The sequence below is a fragment of the Enoplosus armatus genome, chromosome 13 (genome assembly GCF_043641665.1).
Source record: "Enoplosus armatus isolate fEnoArm2 chromosome 13, fEnoArm2.hap1, whole genome shotgun sequence".
In the NCBI taxonomy this organism is placed as follows: Eukaryota; Metazoa; Chordata; class Actinopteri; order Centrarchiformes; family Enoplosidae; genus Enoplosus; species Enoplosus armatus.
In genome coordinates, this window is record NC_092192.1 from 23,979,837 (window position 1) to 23,992,389 (window position 12,553).

At 41.2% G+C, this 12,553-nt stretch overlaps 1 non-coding gene across 1 annotated transcript; it reads right to left on the reverse strand.

The window, feature by feature from the left end:
- Window positions 1-1,325: 1,325 nt before the first annotated feature.
- On the reverse strand, window positions 1,326-1,407 carry trnas-gcu (transfer RNA serine (anticodon GCU)). Its single transcript has one exon. It is a non-coding gene; the product is annotated as a tRNA-Ser (tRNA).
- Between the last annotated feature and the right edge of the window lie 11,146 nt (window positions 1,408-12,553).

Below are 12,553 nucleotides of genomic sequence, written 5' to 3' on the forward strand. Positions count from 1 at the left end.
GTTGCATAGAGGAGATGCAGCTCTCCAGGAAGTCTCGCATCTAGTGAGACAGAAGCCAGTATATGTCTGAATGCCAAAGCCACTTTAACAGACAGATGAAGCCAGTGAATGTACGTATTCCATGTGTGAAAAAGGGCATAGTTGTATCAGACACGATTTTAGATACAGCTAGACTAGAAGACAGTTCAATACATAGCAACTGTAGAATCCAATGTTTTTGGAATTTAACCGATAATTTGACTAAAGGTCAAGATATCGCATCTCTTTGTTGCTAAAGAGACACTGTTTCCACTCCAGCAGCTTACCTTGGCGCTGCCTTCCTGCTTTGCAGCCCTGAGCCAGTCAAAGGGCGTCCTGCCTTCCCTATCATGGAGTCTTAGATCTCCTCCAGCATCCAGCAAGCCACTCACCACTTTGGGGTTACAGGAGAATACGCCTGCATGAACTGGGGTGCTCCAGTCCTCACAGCGACTAGAAGAAAGTTGATTGTGTATCAATATGCTGTCACCTGATAGCGATCATCCTCTGTGCTGTAAGACAGTGACTGTAAACACCAGAGGTGGGACAAAGTTTTGCAAGTCACAAGTAGGTCTCAAGTCTTGGCGAGGAAGTTCCCGGGTCAAGTCCTAAGTCAAGACCAACAAGTCGCAAGTCAAGTCCAAGTCCAAGACTTTGCATTTCCAGTCCTACATTACATTACGTGCCCTTCACCAAATATACTTCCATCAGACCGGAAGACACCCACGAGAAGAAGAACCTTGTTTACCTTTGTTGGAGATTGGTTGGAGATTACCGGTAGTCCAGTTTTCGGGTTTTGTTTGGTTTAGTTTAGGTTCTCCTTGAAGTAGCCCTAGGTTAGGGGGGAATGAGCTGGGTGTGACGGCCCATTTCGTGGCTGGCTCAGTGATTTCCCCATATTTTCTTCTTTTTGACTGGGATCTCCAACCCCTTTTGTTTTCTTTCTCTTAAACACTGAAAACAATTTTGCTCAATTAAATAAAGTTTGTTATTCTTTTCCCTATTAACTGGTCTCGGCATCCTTTTATATGTTTCAGTCTCTAGAACCCTTTGTTTGTTTAGAAAGAACGTAACAGGAGCACTTTGCCTTTAATGAATAGTGACAGAGAGAGAGAGGGGATTTTTTTAATGACATCATTTTCAATCTTCGGGCTTGAAGGCTATAGTCAGAGTGAAGTCATAGAGTAAGCCAGTTGATCTCAAGTCCAAGTCATGATGCTCGAGTCAACACCTTTGTTGTTTTTAAAACAAAATTACTCATCAGAATCACTTTATTGATCCCCGGGGGAAAATTATACAAAGGAGTACGACGAGGATGGGATTCGAACCCACGCGTGCAGAGCACAATGGATTAGCAGTCCATCGCCTTAACCACTCGGCCACCTCGTCCCATTGTTCATTGTTATGAACTTTTCGAGAACGGACAAATTTGTGCCCTTAGAATGAGTGTCATGCCCAGACTTACTGGTTGGAGTCAGCTCCGTAATGCAGCAGCAGCTCTGTCACTTTCACATGGCCCAGCAGAGCAGCGCAGAACAGTGGAGTCTGACCCAAGTGATTTACACAGTTCACATCAACACCTGGAACACATCAGAAAACATTAAGACCATGTTTTTGTTTCTGGTTTGTATTTGGAAGTGGAAGTGTCCCTTCATTTTAAGCACCGGGTGTCTGATTTAAGAATAGTATTGATCCATTTTATTTGCATGATGCCAACCCAGATGTATTATTGGTAGAATTACATATTAGTACTATTGCAGTAACTTACCCTTCTGCAGCAGTTTCTCCAGCTTGCTTAGATTTCTCTCCAAAGTGTATTTGTGCAGTTGAGCGTGTACGCCTCCAGTGGGAACGACACCCACATGTACAGGACAGGGGAACGCAGTCATCCTGTTTCATCTGGTCGACCCAGCTGTCAGTACAGAGAGGTCAAACTTGTTAAAGACTGTTTGTCTTTATGAAAGACATTTATGAAAGTGGGCGTGGTCCCCGCCACCGCTCATTTTATCTGTCTAATAATCTCTTTTTTCTCCCTCCAAAACCAGTTAAATAATAAAACGATAATATTGTTATTAAGCAAAAAACACGTTTCATTTCAGTTTTAACTTTTAATTCACCGCAGGTTCAGCACCAGCAGCTAGAAATGATGTGTTGCCAGATCTCGCGAGAGTGTGTTGCTGTGAGAGCCAGGTTTTTAAATATTTACATATGTTTTTGTCATCAGCTCTCCTGTATTGTATACTTGTTTGTGCCTGATGTAAGTTAATATGCACATTTTTCTATTGAATAAAGTTGAATGACGCTGAAAAAAAAAAACATTATTCCACAGTGTTGCCATTGCAAGTCGAGTCAGCCAACCCCGAGCTGTCCGACTTCAGGCACGCTTTTTGATACCTCCCCCGACTGCAATCGGCTACTCTCTAGTCTACTTTCGAGGCAAGCCTCATTTCATATCCTTGGCGCAGCCTGTAACGCCTCATCTTCTGTTACAGACTATATTTGGTGACGCTTCTAACTATCACAAGCTAACGTTACTTAGCAGCCTTAGCTAGCTAGCCAAACAGTCAGTAACACAGATATTTCCTTTGAGACATTTATGGATAATGTCAAGGAGGAAAGGAATAAGCCAAAAACCCGCTGCAGTTTCGTTCTCATCGCCATTACCTCCAGTATTTGGCCGTCTGAACGAAAAAAAACGTCTAACGTTAACATTCGCGGCTCCTCCGAGTCAACAACGTTGGGACAGCCGCGGGCCAGCCGCGGGTAGACGAAGCGCAGCTTGCGAGCACCCCCTACTTGGTAACGCCGCTAAAACAAGAACAGCCGAATATCGCTAACGTAAACGTTACTTCCAGCAGAAGTAAACACTGAATCACTGGAGACTGTAAAGTTTAATGTAACATGGTAGCAATACCACTGTGCTTGCTTTCACTTACCCAGTCTTTTTTTTTTACTCCAGTCCTCACGAAGGAGAGGACATAATTAAAAGCAAATGAATACCTTTTCTCCCTACTTATTTTCTCCCTACTGCACGATGTAGGATGAGTATTCACAATAAACACTTTCAGTAAATATACCCATCCGTTTAACTTCTTATTTCTATAGTTATATAATATCCAACTAATTATTCTTTTACTCATGTTATTTGTTATATGTGCACAGCTTGGTGCACAGCTTTTAGTGTAAACTATAGTTTAGATTTATTTGCAGAAATGGGACGTTTAAAGTTTTGTTAAACAATTTTGAGGTACTTATACTTTATAATATTTATGGGATAATATCAATAGTATATCCCGTTTTGTTCTACTTTAAACGTCTATCTCACTACTTGTCAGAGAGAAACTTTGTTCCTTTCACTATTTATTTGACAGCTATGCTTAACTAAAATTAGCCTCACCTTGACCAGCTACAAAATAAAATGCTGCATTAGCAATGACAATCCAATAATTTTATATAACCGTATACAAATATAACACTGAGAGTTGGACCATAATGAGTACTCAACGTTAATCCCGGATTCTGCTATCACTGCTATCAAAAAACGTGTGATCCTCTCTGTACTGTCCCCGTTAGCTAACGCTAGCTAACGCTAGCTAGCCCTTACGTTATGAAAATGTGCTGCCTATCAATTCCTATTGAGCAGTGGCAGTATAGTATTATTATACTATATTATTATATATACAATTCTTCATCAGATCACACAGTCCCAGAATACATGTAAAGATAACAACGAATCCAAAATACTTTTGGCAAATTATCACAACTGCTAGCTAATAGGATGCTAGCTAACTTATTTTTTCGTATAACGTTAGCTTCTGAAAAAAACTCCCGAGTCCCGAAAATACCAATGTATGTACCATACACATGCCTCATAAGCAATACTGAGTAGTAAAGTCAAGACTTACATACAGGTAACCGCTGTTTACTCTTCTTTTATGGGAAAAATTATTGAATCAAAGGTTTTGCTCTGCTCAGCCCCCGTCAGCACTGCGGTCAAGCCAGCCGCCGCTCGGATCTTGTTGCGAGTGTATTCATGCTGGTACGGTACTTGACCTGCGAGTCAGTCCCTCGTCACCCTCACCTCTCGTCCAATCAGAGACACACAGGGACAGTCACCTTGACTGTTAGCTATGCCATCCAAGCATCCATTCATAAATAGACATCTTGTCATACGTACCTACGAGGTCCATCACCTATCTAGTGAAATTAAGCTAGCAATTAGTGATTGCTTTCATTAGTTATGCTACTGCACAACAACTGCACTAATTGTTCTACACAGTTCTTCTTATTGTTATTCTTCCATGCCCTTTTTTTTTGCTCACCTGTAACTCGATATATCATTCATAAAATTGAGAAGTACACACGCAGTTACCTGAGTCACAATTTGCATAAATGTGCTGAAGAGCAATTCCTGAAAAAAGATGAGATTTTCAATACACTTTTGGCATGCCGTCTCCTCCTAGAGTTTTCAAATGGCATCTCAAAATGTGCTCAGCATTGCACACTGATCAACTGTACATAAGCTCATGTACAGATTATGAGTTAAAGTATGTGAGCCTAGTTACTTAGTGAACCTAGTGCATTTATTTACCTGTCACTGCTATGAATAGCCTACGTACTATCTTCAAAATGCTCAGTACTGCACAGTAATCAAGGCTCATTATGATGACATGAATGCTTTATGTAAACCCACATTAAAGCTAATGCTGAAGTCACATCCCTAACTCAGCCAATATCATGTACGTCAATGAGTTTTCATATGTTATAAAGTCATCCAGAAATTCTGCCAGCCCGTATCACATGCATTTTCTTCAGCAAATGCTTCTGTGGTTGTACTAGAATATGAGGCAAAGGTGAAGTTAATTAAACATAATTTATAGCAGCAAACATCACGCAAACCAGCAGCCCCCCATAAATATTATGTTCACAGTCAGCCACACAGAACCGGGAGCCTGTTGCTATAAAACCAGGCATTACAAAGCTATTACTCCACGCAAAGCACTTTTCATTAACAAAACTGTTATATATGACAATATATTATCCGGTACTATTACTGCTAATACTCTAAGTACATTTTACTGTTCACACTATTTTAAATGCATGGATTTTTTGCTTGTAACAGAATATTTTTACACTGTAGTATTGGTGCTTTTTATATAAGTAAAAAAAATCAGAATACTTCTCCCACCACTGCCTTTGAAAGTAACTCTGATTGTTCAGGTGCAAGACGGCTCTGGGTTGGAACTGGGGCCTTTCCCCTGGGTACTCCAGCTTCCTCCCAAGACATATTAGATTACCTGGTGGTCTAAATTTCCCGTAGGTGTGACTTTATGTGCCATATGCAATGGAAAACTAAAACATAACTAGATAATAGATAACTAGTGATTGCTGTGCAGCTCTGTGGTTGTAAGGTGTTCTTAGGTGGTTACGTGAGTCCAGTCAGCCTCACTGACCTCCAGAGGTCAGACAATCAAAAGCAAGTAAAAGATAAGGAAATATTTCATGATATTATTCTCTTGTGATATTGAATGTTATCAGAGATAAACTAGCACCAAATATCATTGTTTAGAACAATGTTTTGATTATGGCTTTACATAGTTATTTGTTCTCATGAGTTTTTTGTTCAGTGTTCAGTCTGTCAGTCTTAATAAATACGAGTGTTGCAGGGATGACGTATTTTTGTAGGCCAGCCTGGAAGTTAGCATCGCCTTGGTTCCCTTTGACAAAAAGCCAATGGGATTTTTCCATGGGATTTTGGATTATTGCAGAAAATAAGCTCTGTGGCAAAACAAAGGTTTATGATACTTACATGTTTTGTTCAGCAAGATAATCGTCACTAATGACCACCGCTTTTATGATTTTTGAAGCGTAAATGGAATCACCAGAAGTGAAAAGCTAACGTTAGGCTATTAACGAACTACACCGCAGTAGCATTACTTCAACGTCACCACCACTAAGCTTCACTTTTAAGAGAATATAGATAGATATAGATATATAGACAGATAGATATAGAGTATAAACACAACAAGGCTGTAAAGGAGGACTAGTGAGTAGATGACTTTCCGTGTTCGGCATGAATACGTTTAATGTCCACAACAACCTCTGTAGTCTCATTTAGCCGCTTGATAGCAACCGCCGTTTTTAAGACACGTAAAAGCTTCAAAATTCCCGAGTGGGGTATCTACTGACGTATTTTATGTTGTAGAACAAAACTTTGAAATAAGCTTGTGTTAACCTCAGACCGTATTTCAGGCATCTAACCAAAAACCCATTCAAAAAACCCAGGGACTTCGAGACGAGGGAACAGGAAGTGTAAAAATGCTGACTCATTTCTGGGTTTTAGGACTCATTCCTGCAGCACTCTAGTTTCTACTGGTACCTAAATGTAGGTACAGTGGAAGAAAACCAGACTATTGGGAACAACAGAGTAACAATAATTAGGAATTTTAGAGGAAAGGACAAATATAATATACTGTAAGTGTTTTTTTAAATACTGGATACCTACAGGGTACAGTGCTGGTAAACAGATGGTATAATGTCATCCAGACACATAATACAGTAGGCTATATAACTCAGCATGTTCAAACCAAAGCACACACATATCTGGTGAAGCCCGTGCTAGAGTAGCAAACAAATCTGGTTAGAAATCTGGAGACACTTCTTCCTTGCCCTACGTCTCGTCATCACTGACATCTTCATCGGAGGAGGAAAAGCGGAGGAGAAACAAGAAAAACAAAAAGAAATTAAAAACAATTAAAGATTTTTTATAACTGCCTGCATACCTCATTCGTCTCGTGTGATTAAAAGAATGAATATAAATACCAGGTTCCTCTGTACCTCATTGAACGTTCAAGATTAGCTATGTTTGATCCACCTTATATGTGACATTATTACATTACTGTGTTACGTTGGTTTTCCCCTCCTCGAATGACAATACAAGCCTTCCACGGCTTGAGAAAGGTATGTTTGTTTTCTACTCCGGCCGGCCCATGAGCTGCTGCATGAGCTGGATGAACAAAGAATGGGCCCATTTCTCGACTTGTTCTTATTCCAGATCATACAATGAAAATGCGCTACTTGCGAGTCCCTTGCGTGTACAAAGTTAGGTTACAATGCAGCAGTCAAACTTCCCCGCCAAATAGCCACACTAAATAGAAGCACGTCTACGCGACCAGATAAGAATCCACGTGGCATAACCACAGACACAGCTTCTTTTGCAGTACTGCACTTAGATCTCTGCAAGTTTGACCACCCTAGACTTGTTCTTAACTTTTAAACTGTCCCAACATTATAACTAGTTTTGATGTTGGTTGGACAAAGAAAGCAGCCTGTAAAAATGCAAAGTCACACTACAAAAATCATAATTTTTTTACTTTGTCCGCCTGAAAAATCTTCAAGGGTCTTAAGTAAATGTAACTACTTTCTATTTTGTCCATGTGGTCCCTGAATGCCACACAACTGCTGGAATACTGTAACAGCTAATACTGGAAATAAAAGTTGAATACTGTTGTGGCGTATCCCACACATATGCTGCGCCTTTTCTGAGCAGGCTGGTGTGATATCTTGTGGGCTGGACATGGTTTGTGATAGCCTTCACCTTATCTGTATTGTGTTGTACTATGTCCTTGCTGATGATGTATCACAGTTTGCTTTTGCCAAAGTGGCACTTTTCTTTGTTTGGTTTGAGTCCTCACTCTTGGAGGTGGAAGTTATTTCAAAAGGCAACCCCTGGAAAAAAGAACCAGTCCCTGGGAGTAATGAAGGCACTTTTAGGGTCTTGTGGGATTTGCCAAAAGCCAGAATGGTAAATGGACTTCACTGATATAGTGCTTTTCAACCTGAATGGTTCTCAAAAGTGGGCTACTGATCAGGTGTCATTCACCCCACACAAGATGTTTATTGTGTCACTGTTCTTGGTGCCTGCAGCACTCTATTGGAATGAGTCCTAAAACCTGGAAATGAGTTAGCGTTTTTACACTTCCTGTTCCCTCGTCTCACGGTCCATGGGTTTTTTTTTAAATGGGATTTTGGTTAGATGCCTGAAATACAGTCTGTGGTTACACACGAGCTTAAGAGATTTTCACGTTTTGTGAAATAAAATATGTCAGTAGATACCCCACTCGTGAATTTTGAAGGTTTTAAATGTCTTAAAAAAGGCGTTTGCTAACAAGTGGCTAAATGAGACTACAAAGATTGTCCGGGACATTAAACACCAACATCATAAACTTTTGTTTTGCCACAGAGCTTATTTTCTGCAACAATCCAAAATCCCATAGAAAATTCCATTGGCTTTTTGCCAAGGGTTTGCCTACAAAAATACGTCATCCTTTAATACTCCTCTTGAGCATGGAGACTTGAGACTGAGACTGCTTTAACTTATTGTGGCGTCTGAACTTGATTAGCTCAGACTTGCCGATCTGGATGGATCTATCTAGTGTCAAGTCACTTTCCATCTGCCACTGTTAAGAAACAATCACGGTCAGCAATGTGCCACATTGTGCCACAAATCGGTTCTACCTTCGTAGCTACAAACTCGCAGCCGGCTCATATAATCCTATCACAGTCTCCTCCACCGGCTCACCAGTAAGCTACACTGTGAGTGCTGATGAAAACAAGCCTGTTTCTGTATAACATTTCTGTAGCGCAGTAAATGTGAGCTGTTAGCCTGAGCTGAGTCTTCAAACGGGAATGAATTGAAGTCAGATTCTGCTTCTTTCCCCATGGTGGACAGCAGCAACATGCACCACATTGTCTTCATGATTTAAAGAGGACCTATTATGCTTTTCCTTATTTTCTGTCATATATATATAATGTTACAATGTTGAATATTCATACTTAACGCTGCCAAAATTGCCAAATAATGAGGCAAACGTGTGTAAAAGTAATCCCTGTGAGCCAAAAGCTCAGGCTTCAGACTGCTCTGAACGCTCCGTGTCAGTTTTTTTAACCGCCGTATCTATCTGATGTCAGATAGGCACGGATGTCCTTATACGTTGACGTTGCACTGTAACGTTAGGTTTACAGTTTGCCATTAGAAATACTTCCGGAACTTGGCCGGCCAATCAGAAAAAAAGTGGGCTTTTAGTGAGATGGGGCGGAGCTCAAACGGCTTGTTTCAGACAGAGGGTGAACTGCATGAGGGGGCCAGTAGAAGATAGATCAGGACTTTTTTGAGCTGTGAAACATGCAAAACTGCTCTAGTGGAGTCACTAAATGAAAATATAGAGCTGGAAATGAACATAATAGGTCCCCTTTAACTTTGTGGCTATGCGAAAATGGGAGCCACTGTGTATAACAGGATGAATAAAGCCAAAGGGCTGGGGTCTGGGGTTCTTGGTTACTGGGACTTCTGACATCATGTCATTAGAAGAGACCGCACACCGACATGAATGTCTTTAACGCTACTTTAATCACCTTAAGGAGCTCTACAGCAACACAGCAGCTCTGCTGGCCGAACCAGACAATAAAGTTACTACAAGTTCCTGTTTATGTGTTGCCCCAGAGATTGTGGGAAATGAATTGCCATATGCTAATGCTGTAGCATTAAGATTCCCCTTAATTTAAACTGCCTAGTGGCCACATTCTTTCGGCCATAGAGTAAGCCAATTCTGGAGCAATCATCAGTCAGTTTGGCATGTGCACTATCACTCGAAATTCCGACTTTTTCATACAGCACTTAAAGGGAGCAGAGGCAGCAAACTCACAAAAGCCCCTTTGTCATTTTTTTTTTACTCCTCTTTATTACTTTTTCATCTTTCTCCGGGTTCAAGACTGCTCAGAAGAGCCTGTTAAACGGTTTAAACGGAGAGTTTAAATTCTTAGAAAAGGGCACTTTTAAAAAAACCCGTTAAAAGCCAGGATCCAAATTTAGACGCCTATTGTGTCGTGAATACAACAGAAATTTGACCATGAAACCCATTCTATTACGTATAATATTGTGCTTTACTTAGTGCTTGAACTTTTTCATTGTATTTGTTTCTTCCATATAGGCTGCTCTGCAATGCATCTGTTTTTATAATAATTCGATTTATTACATGAAAAAAAGAAAAAACAGACTAGAGAAGAAGGGAGGAGGAGGGATTTCCTTGCTCCAAAGAAGAAAAAAAAACCCTCTTTCCTCCAGTTTCCATTAGCTGGAGGAAGAGGAGGAGGAGGCTGGACATTCCTCTCATACTGCAGACCAGGCCGGCGGGGGGGTGGCTTCGTGCCGCTTCTCCTGTACTTTTTTTTTTTTTTTTTTTTGTAACGGTGAAAACATGAAATTTACGAGGAAGGACGAGGACTTTGTGGCCGCGGACAAGCTCCCGCTCCCGGGGTAAAAGGATTAAAAACCCGCGGCGAGACTCGCGATTGACCGGCGGCGGAGACTTTTATTATTGTAGAGGGAGGGATTTTTCTTTCTGCAGCCAGATGAGCCGCCTCGGTGCCGCAAGGAGAGGAGAAAAATAACCGAAAATGAGGTCTCCACTGAGCTGAAGGATCAAGCTGTGGGGTGGGGGTGGGGGGAGTGAACGGAAGAAAGCTCATCGGAAAGGTAAACACTGTGAATTTGCTGGCACGTAGTTAGTTCAAAAGTTTGATTCAACTGTGCGCCGGTTTCCCACCCCCCACTGTCGCTGCTCCTTGCCGTGAAAACTTTTTGAAGGGTAACAAACGCGATCACACCGGGGGCGATCCGTCAGAAATCGAACCCCCTTCCTGAGCCTCACCCCCTTTTCGATTTGAACCAACGTTTTCCGACGCGTTAACCTGCCGCACGCGTGCGAGGCGTCAGAACGTGGCTTGATGAGCCATTCACGAGACATGGGCCCTCAAAGTTGACCCATATTGGGACTGACCCCCCTCCCACCACCACCACCTAAAGACACAGATATACAGAACAGTTGCCCAGAGTTTCAACACTTTTGGGCCAGAAATTAATATGCACATTGATTTTTATATTTATGAAAAGTCATTTTTCTTTTGCATCAGGAAGGCAAACCACAACAATAAAAGAATAGTTTCAAGGTGTTGTATGCAATACTCATGTCAGTCACACTGGTTTCATACTTCTGTGAACTAATGACTTGAAGTGACTTTTAAGTATTTTCTGCACATACTGATAAATAGGAGCTTCAAGTTTGGATTTTTCCTGGGGGGGGGGGCAGAAATCCAAAGCTTAGCTTGAGATTTCAATCGCAATCGGTTCACAGCAATAACATGGTTTCATCCGATAGGTTGGTTAACAAAGGTTTGGTCTGTCAGCCCTGCAACGTGCTTCTGGGCTTGTGTCGGGTTGATCCAGGTGACCTTTGACCTGTGGGGAAAAACCATCCATATCATTGGTTAGGAGGAAGGAATTCCACATCTTTGTGTATTTGGGAATTGCACAAAATAATATTATCAGTTTGGAGAAATTTTAAGAGCAATCTGCATGTAGAGTGATACTTATGATATTGATATGATATTATTCTGAAAAACAGCGTAGTATTAAGACTGGAGTTGAGAGCTTTTTTCAGTTTGCTGTCTGATTTGTTGTAACGTCGTATAACAATGTTATACTATGTGGCATTCTCTCATTTGCCTGTCTTTATTGCTCGGAAACAGAGAGACACACAGCACCCATAACATGCAACATATGTGTTGGAGCTGCATTACTTTGGCAGACATTACGATTGTGATGTGATTCATGATTAGTGGGAATGGTCTTTTTTTTTTTTTCGCATTACAATTTTCGTTTACACTGAAAAAAATATTAAAATCTCGATGATCTGGAGAACAACACACCTCTGCGGCACTACAGGACTAATGCTTGTCACACATTTTACCCTAGCCCTCTTTTTTGGGAATGCAGAGGTAAAACCGTGGCACGTGAGATCAGACACGCCGTGGTTTACTGCTTGAGGGAAGAAAGTCCCTATTCAGCCATCCAAAGTTCAGGTTCAGGTTAAAGGGGCAGTCCCACTCCATCTCCATACTGCCAAAGGTTAGGGTAGAGTTTTAAAGGGCCATACCAGGGATTTAGCATGTTTTAGCTCAACAGCTACTATTAGCATACATGTCACATCACTGCTGACCATTTTACAATATGTTTTTACTGACTAATCTGAGAGCTGTGGGGAGAAGGACTCGCCTTCCAGTCTGGTTTCGTCTCGTTCCGTTAATCAACACTTTCAGGTGATGCCGTCGTAAATGTCCTGGTTGAAGTGTCTCCACAGACTACAGCTGAACACTGTCGGCATACAGTTTGACACTAACCATTGGTCATTTTCACTGTAACTAGAGCTGGTGGAAGCCTCATGCTGCAGACCCGCATGTTTATTAGAATTTAAACTCTGTAATAATAGAACTGTGATGCAGAAATTGTAAAGTAGCTTATATTGACGGGATTTCAAAGAACTTTAAGTTATGGCTGCATTCATTTTCATAGGTATAATGTCATATTTTGGAAGGAGGTTGCACAAGTCTTTGCAAGCTCTACTGCACTCGTCCCTTTGTTGTAGACCGTTGTGCTCTTTGCCTCTTCAGTGATTACCTTTCTACAGTACACATGGAC